This window comes from Candoia aspera, chromosome 1, assembly GCF_035149785.1.
Source record: "Candoia aspera isolate rCanAsp1 chromosome 1, rCanAsp1.hap2, whole genome shotgun sequence".
NCBI lineage: Eukaryota > Metazoa > Chordata > Lepidosauria > Squamata > Boidae > Candoia > Candoia aspera.
The window spans coordinates 58281244-58294996 of record NC_086153.1 but is presented as its reverse complement, the minus strand read 5'-3'; positions in this window follow the sequence as shown (position 1 = coordinate 58294996).

Here is a 13753-nt window from a genome sequence, read left to right as displayed (position 1 = left end):
TGTCTGCTAAGGAGCTCCTTTCAACAGTATCATTGCTTCCATTGTCAGTAAACAGACAAGCTTAGAAATTGCTCACCAGTGTTATTGCCTGTGCATTGCAGGAAAATGATCTCTAAACACACAGACACACACACAAAGAGAGAAAGAGAGAGAGAGAGAAAGTTAAGGGGGAAAACTGCCTTCTTTCCTGAGAAATCTTTAATATACTTCCTGGGAAGCTCACATTTTCTAGAAACATCACTTAAAAAGCTGTGCTAGAAATTGCTGTTTCTCCTGTGTATTTTTAAAATGCTGTGGAAGAATTCAGGCTCTAGAAAATGGAATGCTTGCTTTGTATTTTCTGCCTTTGTTTACCTTTATTGTCCTGTGAAAAAGTGTTCATCCCCTTTTGGATTTTCTGAATTCTTGCTTTTCTTTGCCACTGGATGTTATCAGTGCTTCATAAGGACCTTACTGATATGTGAAGAGAATCTGAATCAACAGAAATTACCAAAGCTTAGTGCTTTTTTCTTTCATAAACAAAGTAATCCAACATGTGAAGTACCCCTGTGAAAATAACTGAATGAGTAGATTTAATAACTAGCTTCATCACCTTTAGCTGAATAATTACAACCAAACACTATAATTGGTGATCTGTGCCTCAGGCAGTCATGTCAGTATTTTGCCACACTCCTCCATAGTGAATTGCTTCAACTCAATAATATTTGAGGGTTTTCCTGCAAAAAAACTGCTTATTCAAGTCCTGCTAAAACATTGATATGGCATTTAGGTCAGGACTTTGACTCAGTCATTCCAAAACTTTGAATTTGTTTTTCTTTATCCATTCTCTTTTGGATTTGCTGAGATGTTTGGAACTGCTGTGTTACTGTATGACCCAGTTACATTTCAGCTTCAACTGATGGATAGATGGCCTAATTCTCCTGTGGGGCTCTCTAATATAAAAAAGAATTTATGCTTCCTTCAGTGATGGCAAATCCTCCACGTCCTAAGGCAGTAAATCATCCACAAACCATGATACTACCTCCTCTGTTCTTGGCAGTTATTATGAGCTTGTTATTGTGTTTAGTTTCTTTCAGATGAACTGATACCTGATGTTGTCCAAAAAGTTCCACTTCGGGCCTACCTGCCCATAGACCATTTCTCTGGGAGTCTGGAAGTCCATTCGGGTGCTTTTTGGCAATGTGGAGATGAACATTGTAGCAATGTCTTATATCTTGCTACTCTCTTCGAAATGCCATTGATGGCCTGAAGATCCCTGGATGTTGGTTTGGGTTCTTTGTGACTTCCTCGATGACTTTATACTACAGTATTGGTTTTGACAGGATGGCTACAAACAGGAACATTCACTGTATCCCAAATGTTCATTTCAAGACTATGTCTATGATTGTAGGTCCATGGAACCTAGAGCTTTAGAAATGGTCTTTTATCAATGACATTTTATGGAGCCTTTTTTAATTGATTATGTGCCATCAAGTCATTTTCAACTCCTAGCTGTAATGATTGCCTATTCTAGAACACCATCAGATTCATGAGCAGGATCACAAAGATATCTGATTTATTAAAGAATAGTATGCAGGATCACAAAGAAAGCTGAGAATGAAAAAAATGCACCAAATGCAAACTAAAAACCCTCGGTACAAATGAGATCCCTCCCCCCTTAGAATCTTCCCAAGCTCACAATCCCAGGTGCTCCTAATGGCTTCTGATGGTCTGCGGGAAAAGTCCTTGAGCAGAGCACATAACCCAAACACATTCCATTGAAATGAACATAGATACAGAGCTTGGCACAAGGTTTCACAGCAGCTCCCTCCCAACAGAAACGCATGTCAGCGCCATGGCATGTGAAACATTATGATGTACAGTGCACATTGAAACGGTGAACATGACATACTGCCCCCCCCCAAAAGAAAGGAAACACTAAGCGGCAGGCTTCAAAGGGTAAGCCAAGTGGAAACGGTTAACTAAATCAGGAGCGTTAACATGGCGAGCAGGCACCCATTCAGGATGAGGAAAGTGTTTCCAGCAGATCAGGTACTGGAGGGTCCCTCGAAGCTTGCGAGAATCAACGACCTCCTTGACTTCAAAGTGCTGTTGGCCATCAATCATGATTGGAGCAGGAGGAGGAGGTTGGGGATGCCAGCGGGAAGAGTGGTGGACAGGCTTGAGCAGGCTGCAATGGAAAACAGGGTGCAAGCGTTTCAAATTGTGAGGCAGGTCCAACTTAACAGTAACTGGATTGATAAGACCAACAATAGGGAAAGGACCAATGAACTTGGGAGCAAGTTTTTAAGAGGGTTGTGGGGACTTGATGAATTTGGTAGATAGATATGCTTGATCCCCAATTTTGAAATTGTGTTGCAAAGAACGACGTTTATCGGCTTGAAACTTGTAAACAGCCTGGGCATCAGCCAAAGCCTGTTGAATCACTGGCCAGGAATCAGCAAGCTTAACAGCCCAGTCAGAGGCAGAACAGGATTGGGGAGGGCATTGTGGCAGCTCAGGGATGGGAACAAAGTTGTGACCAGAAACCACACGAAAAGCGGTTTGCCCGGTACTTTGATGGACAGCATTGTTGTAAGCCACTTCAGCAAAAGGCAGCAAGTCCACCCAATTGTCCTGATGGTAGTTAATGTATGCTCTAAGGAATTGTTCAAGGGCGGAGTTCAAAACCTCAGTAGATCCGTCAGTCTCAGGATGGGACGACGTGGACAGCGCCTGTTTGGTGCCAATCAATTTTAAAAATGATTTCCAAAACTGGGAAGTAAACTGTGTCCCACGGTCACTGACCAAATGGGAGGGGCTACTGTGGAAATGGTAGATGTGGATGAGAAATAGGCGGGCCAATTGCGGGGCCGACGGGATGGATGCACATGGAATGAAATGGGCTTGTTTAGAGAAAAAATCTTTCACAATCCAAATGACAGTTTTCTTCTGACTGGGGGGTAAGTCCACAATAAAATCCATAGAAATCTCATCCCAGGGACGGGATGGGCTGGCCACTGGCTGTAGAAGCCCCTGTGGTTTCCCTCCTTTTCGCTTTGACATGGCACAAACAGGACAGGAAGCAACATAGTCTTTTACATCATGCCTTAAGGTTGGCCACCAAAATTGACGGCGAACCAAATGCAAGGTTTTGGCAAAACCAAAGTGTCCAGCAAGTTTATCATCATGGGAATGCTGCAAAACATCAGCTCTTAAAGTTTCAGGCACATAAAGGCGGTGTTCCACCCACACCAGACCGTTTTCAAAAGGGACATTGTCTCTATTAGCTAGCAACCAAGTGTCAGATTTCAGTGCCTGGAGAAAGTCCTGTAACTGACAAGGAACTTGCACTTTCCGCTTCCCAGACTGGGCTGGGGGTGGGGATGCCTGCACATGGGTCTGGCTCCAGGTGACAGCAACTAAGCCCAGTTGTGGTTCAGTGAGAACAGTCCCAACCACATCTGCTACTTGGTCAAGGTCCTGAGGTAAACGTGACAAAGCATCGGCCAGAAAGTTTTGCTTTCCCAGAATAAAATTTAACTGGAAGTTAAAGCAACTGAAAAATTGAGCCCAGCGAATTTGTTTAGGACTGAGACGCTGGGGTGTGTGGAGGGCTTCCAAATTCCTGTGATTGGTCCAAACCTCGAAAGGGCATTTAGCGCCTTCAAGGAGGTGACGCCAGACTTCCAAAGTGGCTTTTACAGCAAAAGCCTCCTTTTCCCAAACATGCCACCAGCGTTCAGTTTCAGAAAATTTTCTGGACAAATAAGCGCAGGGTTTTAAGTGATTTTCAGAATCTCTCTGTAACAATATAGCCCCAACTGAGGAGTCAAAAGCATCAACTTGGGCCACAAAGGGGCGTTCAGGATCGGGGTGCTGTAGAATAGGCTCAGCAGTAAAGAGGGTTTTTAACTTCTCAAATGCTGCCTGGCATTCAGGCATCCAATTCAGCACTGTCCCAGGGTTCTTTACTTTGTGTGTCTCCCCCAAGCCCTTGGTACGGAGTAAATCAGTGAGGGGCAAAGCAATCTCAGCGAACCCCTGGATAAATTGGTGATAGTAATTACTGAACCTGAGGAAACTTTGCAATTGCCTCCAGGTGCGGGGATGTTCCCAAGTTAAAATTACCTGAATTTTTTCAGGGTCCATTTCAATGCCCTTGTCAGACACCCTATAGCCTAGATAGTCAAGTTGGGTCTTGTGAAACTCACATATGGAAAGCTTGGCATAAAGCTTGGCATCTCTAAGTTTGCTTAACACCTGTTTGAGGAGGCGTTCGTGTTCCTCCTCGGATTCAGTGTAAATGAGCACATTGTCTAAATAAACCAGGACTCCTTTAAACAAATGATCATGTAATACTTCATTAATCAATTGCATGAAGACTCCAGGTGCCCCTGCCTACCCAAAAGGGAGGACTTTGTACTGAAATGAACCCAGTTGACAATTAAAAGCGGTTTTCCACTCATCTCCAGCTCGTATGCGGATGTGGAAGTAGGCTTCACGAAGATCGAGCTTGGAGAAAATCTTGCCATTAGACAAGTGAGCTAACATGTCCTTCATGAGCGGCAGAGGGTACTGGTTGGAAATTGAGACAGAATTTAACCCCCGATGGTCCGTACAGAGTCAGAGCATGCCATCTTTCTTTTCCCGGAATAGCATAGGGGCCCCAACTGGGGAATTTGCAGGTTCAATAAACCCCCTTGACAGATTTTTGTCAATAAAGTCCCGTAATGCCTCAAGCTCCTTCTGAGCCATTGGATAAATTTTCGGCTTGGGCAATTGAGCATTGGGAACCAACTCTATTGCACAGTCAGTTTTCTGATGGGGGGGGGGTAGCTGATCTGCTTCCATTTCCCCAGGACGTCTGCAAAGTCTTGGTATTGATTGGGCAAGCCTTCTAAATGTGCCAAACTAGGGTGCAGCATGGCAATTGCAGCCCTTCCAACCCCTGCACTTGAAGCCCTCTCCACGGTAGGGGCTTGGTACAACCCATCCTTAAAAGTCAGAGTTCTGTGTTCCCAATTTATATGTGGGCTTCGATAGGTCAACCAGGGAATCCCCAGAGTTACCAAGGGGTTGCCAACAGGTGCCACTACAAATTTTAAAGTCTCATGGTGGCTGCCCATTTGCATTGCAACAGTTCCAGTGAAATGGGTTGCTGCCCCCCCCCCACCGTTGAACCATCCAACTGTGTGAAGAACAAAGGCTGCTGGAGGGGGAAGCTAGGCAGGTCCAAAGCAGCAACCAGATCAGGCTGAATCAGACACCTGGAACACCCAGAGTCAACTAAAGCCCAGACCTCTGTAGTCTTTGTGCGGGAGCCCAATTTCACTTTTACTGCTAAAGTGGGACAGTCAGCACTCACCATAGCATCCTCGCGCCCATCCTCCCCCACCTGCCCACAGGCGCTCTTCATGGCAGGTGGCTGGTGTTTCCCACTGGCTTCTTAGAGTCATCTTCAGCCTCTCCCGAGAAGTAGAATACTTCCTCAGCATCGGCTGCCCCCTTGGCTGCTGTCATCTGCCGCAACGGGGGGGGGGGGCGATTTGGCCAGCAGCTTGCCTGCTTGATCTCCAGCCTTGGCTTTTGGACAATTCACTGCTCGATGCCCTTCCTTTCCGCATCGGAGACACTGACCCCTCACATAGCACCGATCTCTCTCCTCATCCCAGGCTCTATAGCCTGGCCAGGCAGCAGTTGTAGCATTTTGGGGGGCCCTCATGGTGGCTGGTGGTTTTTCAGGTCATCTGGTTTGCATGAAGTTATGTTGGGCATGCTCAGCCTTGCCGGCCAGACAGATCCATCTGTACAATAACTCTGGGTCGTCTCTACACAACGCCCATCATAGGACGTCCCAGTTGAGTCCTTCTTTAAACCATTCTATTAAGGTTGACTCAGACCAGTCGGGGATTTTCCCCACTAAAGCCTTAAACTCCAGGGAGTAATCAGCTTCAGACAGCTGGCCCTGGGTAAGATCCTTCAGCGCCTTCTTAGCTTTTGCCCTGGCCAGAGGATCCTCAAAATGCAGCTTTAATGCCCCCATAAAGTCCTTGAAATACTCAAGTTCAGGGGAGTCAGCCTCACTTAATTGAACATACCAGTCAGCCGCTCAACCCTTCAACTTGGTGGCAATGGCAGTTATCTTAGCCTCTTCGGAAGGGAAGTATGTTCCAAACTGCCTCATATAACTTTTGGCATTGGTTAGAAAGAAAGATAACTTGGTTGGATCCCCATCAAACTTAACAGAGAAGTCTTTCACCCCCACTCCTGTTGGAGCAGAACCGGCGGCTGCTTGAGTGGTAGTTGTCGCTCTACGGGGTGGAGATTCATCCTGGAGTCATCTCTGGCCCCACTCTGCCGGCGGTCTGTGTGGGAGGATGGGGGATGGTTGCATGAAGCTGGGACCTCCATCATGCCTCCCCTGCCCCCCCAATGATAGAGACAGGTTTCTTAACATGTACTCCATCGATTCTATTTTGGCCTCCACCACTCTTAGCCTTTCAGAGGTTTGAGATTCCTCCCTCACTTGCATGTTAGGCTGTCTCTCCATTGACACCATGGTAAATTCTACGTCTGGGGTCAGTGGGAACCAATGTAATTCTCCCATTGCATCCCAGGTGATCAACTCTGCGGGCAATTTGCTGGGTGCCAGTTGCTCTGGTTCTCCCCCATCATTAGTTTCCTCCACCTCAGGGCTGGAACTCGAATCTGAAGGTTCGAGGGGGAGACTCAGTTCTCCGCTCCTGACCGTCGACTCGGGCATCAAGCTAGCCGGCTCCTCAAGTCCCCGGTCATGAGCTTGGACTCGGCCATCGTTAACTATTTTCCCTCACAAGAAACTAATCTTGGTAGGAGCTAATGGTACAACTTTGGTAATTCTCAGCTTTATTTAATGATTGCCTATTCTAGAATGCCATCAGACTCATGAGCAGGATCACAAAGATATCTGATTTATTAAAGAATAGTATGCAGGATCACAAAGAAAGCTGACAATGAAAAAAACGTGCCAAATGCAAACTAAAAATCCTCAGTACAAATGAGATCCCTCCCCCCTTAGAATCTTCCCAAGCTCACAATCCCAGGTGCTCCTAACGGCTCCTGATGGTCCACAGGAAAAGTCCTTGAGCAGAGCACGTAACCCAAACACATTTCATTGAAATGAACATAGATACAGAGCTTGGCACAAGGTTTCACAGCAGCTCCCTCCCAAACAGAAATGCACGTCAGTGCCATGGCATGTGAAACATTACGATGTACAGTGCACATTGAAACAGTGAACATGACACTAGCAACCACTTGTTGTTGTTTATTCGTTTAGTCGCTTCCGACTCTTCGTGACTTCATGGACCAGCCCACGCCAGAGCTTCCTGTCGGTCGTCAACACCCCCAGCTCCCCCAGGGACGAGTCCGTCACCTCTAGAATATCATCCATCCATCTTGCCCTTGGTCGGCCCCTCTTCCTTTTGCCTTCCACTCTCCCTAGCATCAGCATCTTCTCCAGGGTGTCCTGTCTTCTCATTATGTGGCCAAAGTATTTCAGTTTTGCCTTTAATATCATTCCCTCAAGTGAGCAGTCTGGCTTTATTTCCTGGAGGATGGACTGGTTGGATCTTCTTGCAGTCCAAGGCACTCTCAGAATTTTCCTCCAACACCACAGTTCAAAAGCATCGATCTTCCTTCGCTCAGCCTTCCTTATGGTCCAGCTCTCGCAGCCATATGTTACTATAGGGAACACCATTGCTTTAACTATGCGGACCTTTGTTGTCAGTGTGATGTCTCTGCTCTTAACTATTTTATCGAGATTTGTCATTGCTCTTCTTCCAAGGATTAAGCGTCTTCTGATTTCCTGGCTGCAGTCAGCATCTGCAGTAATCTTTGCACCTAGGAATACAAAGTCTTTCACTGCTTCTACATTTTCTCCCTCTATTTGCCAGTTATCAATCAAGCTGGTTGCCATAATCTTGGTTTTTTTGAGGTTTAGCTGCAAACCAGCTTTTGCACTTTCTTCTTTCACCTTCATCATAAGGCTCCTCAGTTCCTCTTCACTTTCAGCCATCAAAGTGGTATCATCTGCATATCTGAGATTGTTAATGTTTCTTCCAGAGATTTTAACTCCAGCCTTGGATTCCTCAAGGCCAGCTTGTCGCATAATGTGTTCTGCATACAAGTTGAATAGGTAGGGTGAGAGTATACAGCCCTGCCGTACTCCTTTCCCAATCTTAAACCAGTCTGTTGTTCCGTGGTCTGTTCTTACTGTTGCTACTTGGTCGTTATACAGATTCTTCAGGAGGCAGACAAGATGACTTGGTATCCCCATACCGCTAAGAACTTGCCACAATTTGTTATGGTCCACACAGTCAAAGGCTTTAGAATAGTCAATAAAACAGAAATAGATGTTTTTCTGAAACTCCCTGGCTTTTTCCATTATCCAGCGGATATTGGCAATTTGGTCTCTAGTTCCTCTGCCTTTTCTAAACCCAGCTTGTACATCTGGCAATTCTCGCTCCATGAAGTGCTGAAGTCTACCTTGCAGGATCTTGAGCATTACCTTACTGGCATGTGAAATGAGTGCCACTGTTCGATAGTTTGAACATTCTTTAGTGTTTCCCTTTTTTGGTATGGGGATATAAGTTGATTTTTTCCAGTCTGATGGCCATTCTTGTGTTTTCCAAATTTGCTGGCATATAGCATGCATTACCTTGACAGCATCATCTTGCAAGATTTTGAACAGTTCAGCTGGGATGCCGTCGTCTCCTGTTGCCTTGTTATTAGCAATGCTTCTTAAGGCCCACTCAACCTCACTCTTCACGATGTCTGGCTCTAGCTCACCGACCACACCGTCAAAGCTATCCCCAATATTGTTATCCTTCCTATACAGGTTTTCTGTATATTCTTGCCACCTTTTCTTGATCTCTTCTTCTTCTGTTAGGTCCTTGCCATCTTTGTTTTTGATCATACCCATTTTTGCCTGGAATTTACCTCCAATGTTTCTAATTTTCTGGAAGAGGTCTCTTGTCCTTCCTATTCTATTGTCTTCTTCCACTTCCGCGCATTGCTTGTTTAAAAATAATTCCTTATCTCTTCTGGCTAACCTCTGGAATTTTGCATTTAATTGGGCATATCTCCCCCTATCACTGTTGCCTTTTGCTTTCCTTCTTTCTTGGGCTACTTCTAGTGTCTCAGCAGACAGCCATTTTGCCTTCTTGGTTTTCTCTTTCTTTGGGATGTATTTTGTTGCCGCCTCCTGAACAATGCTGCCAACTTCTGTCCAGAGTTCTTCCGGGACCCTATCTACTAAGTCCAGTCCCTTAAATCTATTCTTCACCTCCACTGCATATTCCTTAGGAATATTAGTGAGCTCATATCTAGCTGATCTGTGGGTCTTCCCTAATCTCTTTAGTCTGATCCTAAATTGTGCAAGAAGAAGTTCGTGATCTGAACTACAGTCAGCTCCAGGCCTTGTTTTTACCGACTGTACAGATGTCCGCCACCTTTGGCTGCAAAGGATGTAATCAATCTGATTTCGGTGTTGTCCATCTGGTGAAGTCCATGTATAAAGCCGTCTCTTAGGTTGTTGGAAGAGAGTGTTTGTTATGCAGAGTGAATTGTCTTGGCAAAATTCTATCAGCCTGTGTCCTGCTTCGTTTTGTTCTCCCAGGCCATACTTACCTGTAATTCGAGGTGTCATTTGACTGCCCACCTTAGCATTCCAGTCTCCTGTGATGAAAATAACATCTCTTTTAGGCGTGTTGTCCAGTAGGTGCTGCAGATCCTCATAGAACTGCTCTACTTCAGCTTCTTCAGCATTTGTGGTTGGGGCGTATATTTGGATCACTGTGATGTTAGATGGCTTGCCTTGAATTCGAATTGAGATCATTCTGTCGTTTTTTGGGTTGTATCCAAGCACTGCTTTAGCCACTTTACTATTAATTATGAAGGCTACTCCATTTCTTCTGTGGTCCTCTTGTCCGCAGTAGTAGATCTGGTGGTCATTTGATGTGAAGTGGCCCATTCCAGTCCATTTCAGTTCACTGACGCCCAGAATGTCTATCTTTAATCTTGACATCTCACCAATAACCACGTCCAATTTGCCCTGGCTCATAGATCTTACATTCCAGGTTCCGATGGTGTGTTGATCCTTAGAACATCGGATTCGCCGTTCACCACCAGCACCGTCGGCCGCTAGCCGTCCTTTCGGCTTTGAGCTAGCTGCGTCATCACGTCTGGGGCTAGTTGAGCTCATCCTCTGTTCCTCCCCAGTAGCATTTTGACCATCTTCCGACCTGGGGGTCTCATCTTCCAATGGTATACCGACATATCTCTGGTTGTACTGATCCATTTAGTTTTCACGGCAAGAATACTGAGGTGGGTTGCCATTACCTTCCCCAGGGATCGCATTTAGTCTGACCTCTCTGTCATGACCTTCCCGTCTTGGGTGGCCCTTCACGGTTTAGCTCATGGCATCATTGAGGTGCTCAAGCTCCAGCACCACGACAAGGTAACGATCCTTTGCTGAAGCTAGCAACCACACTGATAGATTTTCTCCATGACAATCTATCCCTAACTTGGTATCTGATGACTGGCAGGGCATACATGTTGATGGTGTGGATCTTGTTCTTGCCATTGAGCTGGCTCTTCAGGACCTGTCTTATCCTTTGGTGGTACTTGGATGTTGCTGTCTTCCTTGCCTTCTCATCATGGTTCCCATGTGACTATGGGATACCAAGGTACTTGTAGGTGGTCTGTATGTCTGCTATGTGGCCCGTTGGTAGTTCCACCCCATCAGTCTTGACTACCTTCTCTCTCTTTACTACCACCTGGCCACACTTCTCCAGTCCAAATGACATCCCAATGTCCTCACTGTAGATCCTTGTCAAGTGGATCAGTGAGTCAATGTTTTGTTCTTGCTTAGCATACAGCTTGATGTCATCCATGTAGAGGAGGTGGCTGATGGTAGTTCCATTCTTGAACTTGTACCCCTATCCAGTCCTTGCAAATATCTGGCTGAGGGAGTTCAAGCCTATGCAGAACAGCAATGGGGACAGTACATCACCTTGGTATATGCTGCACTTGATGGCCACTTGTGTGAGCTGCCTTGAGTTGACTTCCAGTGTTGTCTTCCACAGTGCCACTGAGTTCTTGACGAAGGTCCTGAGTGTCCTGCTGACTTCGTATAGCTCCAGGCATTCACAGATTCATGTGTGTGGCATTGAGTCATAGGATATATGTATGTATGTATGTGTGTATATATCAGGCTCCGTTAACAACCCACTCTAATGCCTGAGAGAAAACCAGGCTTTGTGGCTTTCTGGAAAGCCAACAGGGTTGGGGCCATGCAGATCTCAGGGGGGAGGCTGTTCCCTAGGTCAGGCACAGCAACAAAGTTACGAGTGTAACTTTGAATTTTCATGACCAAAATGTGGAGTATCTTGTAATAGTAATTTTTTGTAGTAGTTTTTATTAAGTGCGTGCTTATAGCTAAGCACAATACAGGCAAAGTAATAACATTATTATTTAAAAGTATCATTATTTGTTTCTTTTATAAGCCACAAAATTGCAAGCCACACGAGGTGATGTCGTTTAAAATCAAGAATTAAGAAAATCAATAACAAAAACACCTTCTCAGGGAAATACAAAAAGGATTAAAATATCACATTGCTCATGCAGATTCACAAAACACCCTTGCCAGGGCCTGCTGGAAGAACTAGGTTTTTAAAGTTTTCTAAAAAGATAGCAGGGTCAGAACTATAAAGACCTCTGGGAAAATCCTGTTCCAGAGGGCAGGAGCCATGATATAATACAATATCAGCAATAAAACAGTATAATAATCAATATAAGCTATTTCCTAATACCAATACAGCCATAGTATAAATGACAGTGAAAGTTCTTCTGATCCATGGAGATCCTGTGGGGGGGGAAAAGGCATTTTAAGATCTTTTTAAACTTCAAGAGATTGGATTCCAGACAAAAATCAAGGGAGAACAATTGGGTCAGAGTTACAGGGGGAAAGCCCTAAACCATGAGGCAGTTACTTTAACATGAGGAAAAAGTAATCAGTGTTGATTTCACAATAGAGCCAAGCATGCAGAAACCTGAATTAAAATCAAGTTGTTCAAAAAACAGAGTGTTCCTGTAATATACAATCCAGAAGATTACAACCAGCAATTTAAACCAATAATATTCCTGAAGACCCAGTGTAAGAACTGGAAAAAAGAAGAAATAGGGGTTAGTCAGGGGAGGTCTAAGACCACATGAACCATGCTATTTTGGACCAAAACCACAGGGCAGAGAGTAGAGTCAAAGTATGTTGTGATCTAATCTACATCTAAACGTCCTGGTACCATTCTACCAAGGCAAATAAAAGGGTAATGGAATAGCAATTTTAAGCTACAAATCAATTATCTGCACGGTAGCAGCAGCAGAAGAAAAAACCAGAGTGATTGCTCATCTCTCCAATCACCAACTGGCAAGGCAGAGACAGAATTGTGGCAGGCGTAAGCTACTAAAAAGTGTTTTCTACCACTTCTACCACTTCATCCTCGAATGACCATAATGGGCCCAACAGCATACACAAGCTAGTGCACTGGGTCCTTGAAGCAGAATCAGAGGTTGAATCCTGCTCATCCAGACCAAGGAACCACCCTCTCACTATAATCAGGTTATAAGCCAGGCTTTGCTTCACCACAGCTAATTGAATAGACCATGCTTGCTTGGTGAAAACTGAGCCACAAACAAGCAAACCATGTTATAGTTTAGTACAATATACAAATCCAGTGTTACTCTATTGCTGGACTAGGCTGTTTATTAATCCTCCTCAACTCTAATACTTTGTCCAGTCCCCAGTTCAGCATATTCCTATCAGTTAGTTTCAAAAAGAAGAAAAAATAAACTTGCATTATATAAGGAGACTTAGTGACACCATACTGTAATCTACCAAACAATTCTATCTATTTATGTAGATGTTGAATGAACTGGGGGATGAAATGAGAAATAATATGAAAAGTAAAAATGCCAGGAGACAAAGTAGCAAACCCCAAGCACTAGCTTCTGGAAACAGCCATCCAAGGAGATTTAGACAATTGCCAATTCAGAAAATTGCCACAAAAGACGATATCAAAAGTCACTGATAGATCAAGAAAAATCAAAAGAATTGCATGCCCCCTGTCTCTTCCTGCAGAGGTCATCCTCCAGGTAGATCAAAACTGTTTTGGTGCCAAATCTATGTCCAAATCCTGATGGAAAATGAATTGTTTTAAACAAAATTTCAGCCACCTCTTAGTTTTCCTTTGCTGTGTTTTCAGTTTCAGTTTTAGCTGTATTTAATCCACCAAGAATAAAGAAGCATGATGTTGCTTTCTTGCCATAAGAAGTTATTAAGATTTGGATTCTTGTCTAATCATTTTGCTAGTAAATAGAGTTGAGTGTTTAAAGGGAGTAATAAAGAGGGTAGTTAAAAGTGATCTGAAAAATATCTACTCCCACTCTATGAGAAAAGTTACCATATTACTGTTTCTAAGGATCTGGCATACTCACTGCCATAGAGATTGGAACAGGGTTTCTCAACCTTGGCAACCTGAAGACATGTGGACTTCAACCCCATGCTGGGTGGGGAATTCTGGGGGTTGAAGTCCATACATCTTCAAATTGCCAAGGTTGAGAAACAGTGGGTTGGAAGATCCTTTTTCCTGCAGCACTTAATGAAGACAAAAGGAGAAAACAGGCTTCAAGAAACCATTGCTCTGCAAGTTGAAATCGTGATAATAATGGAACA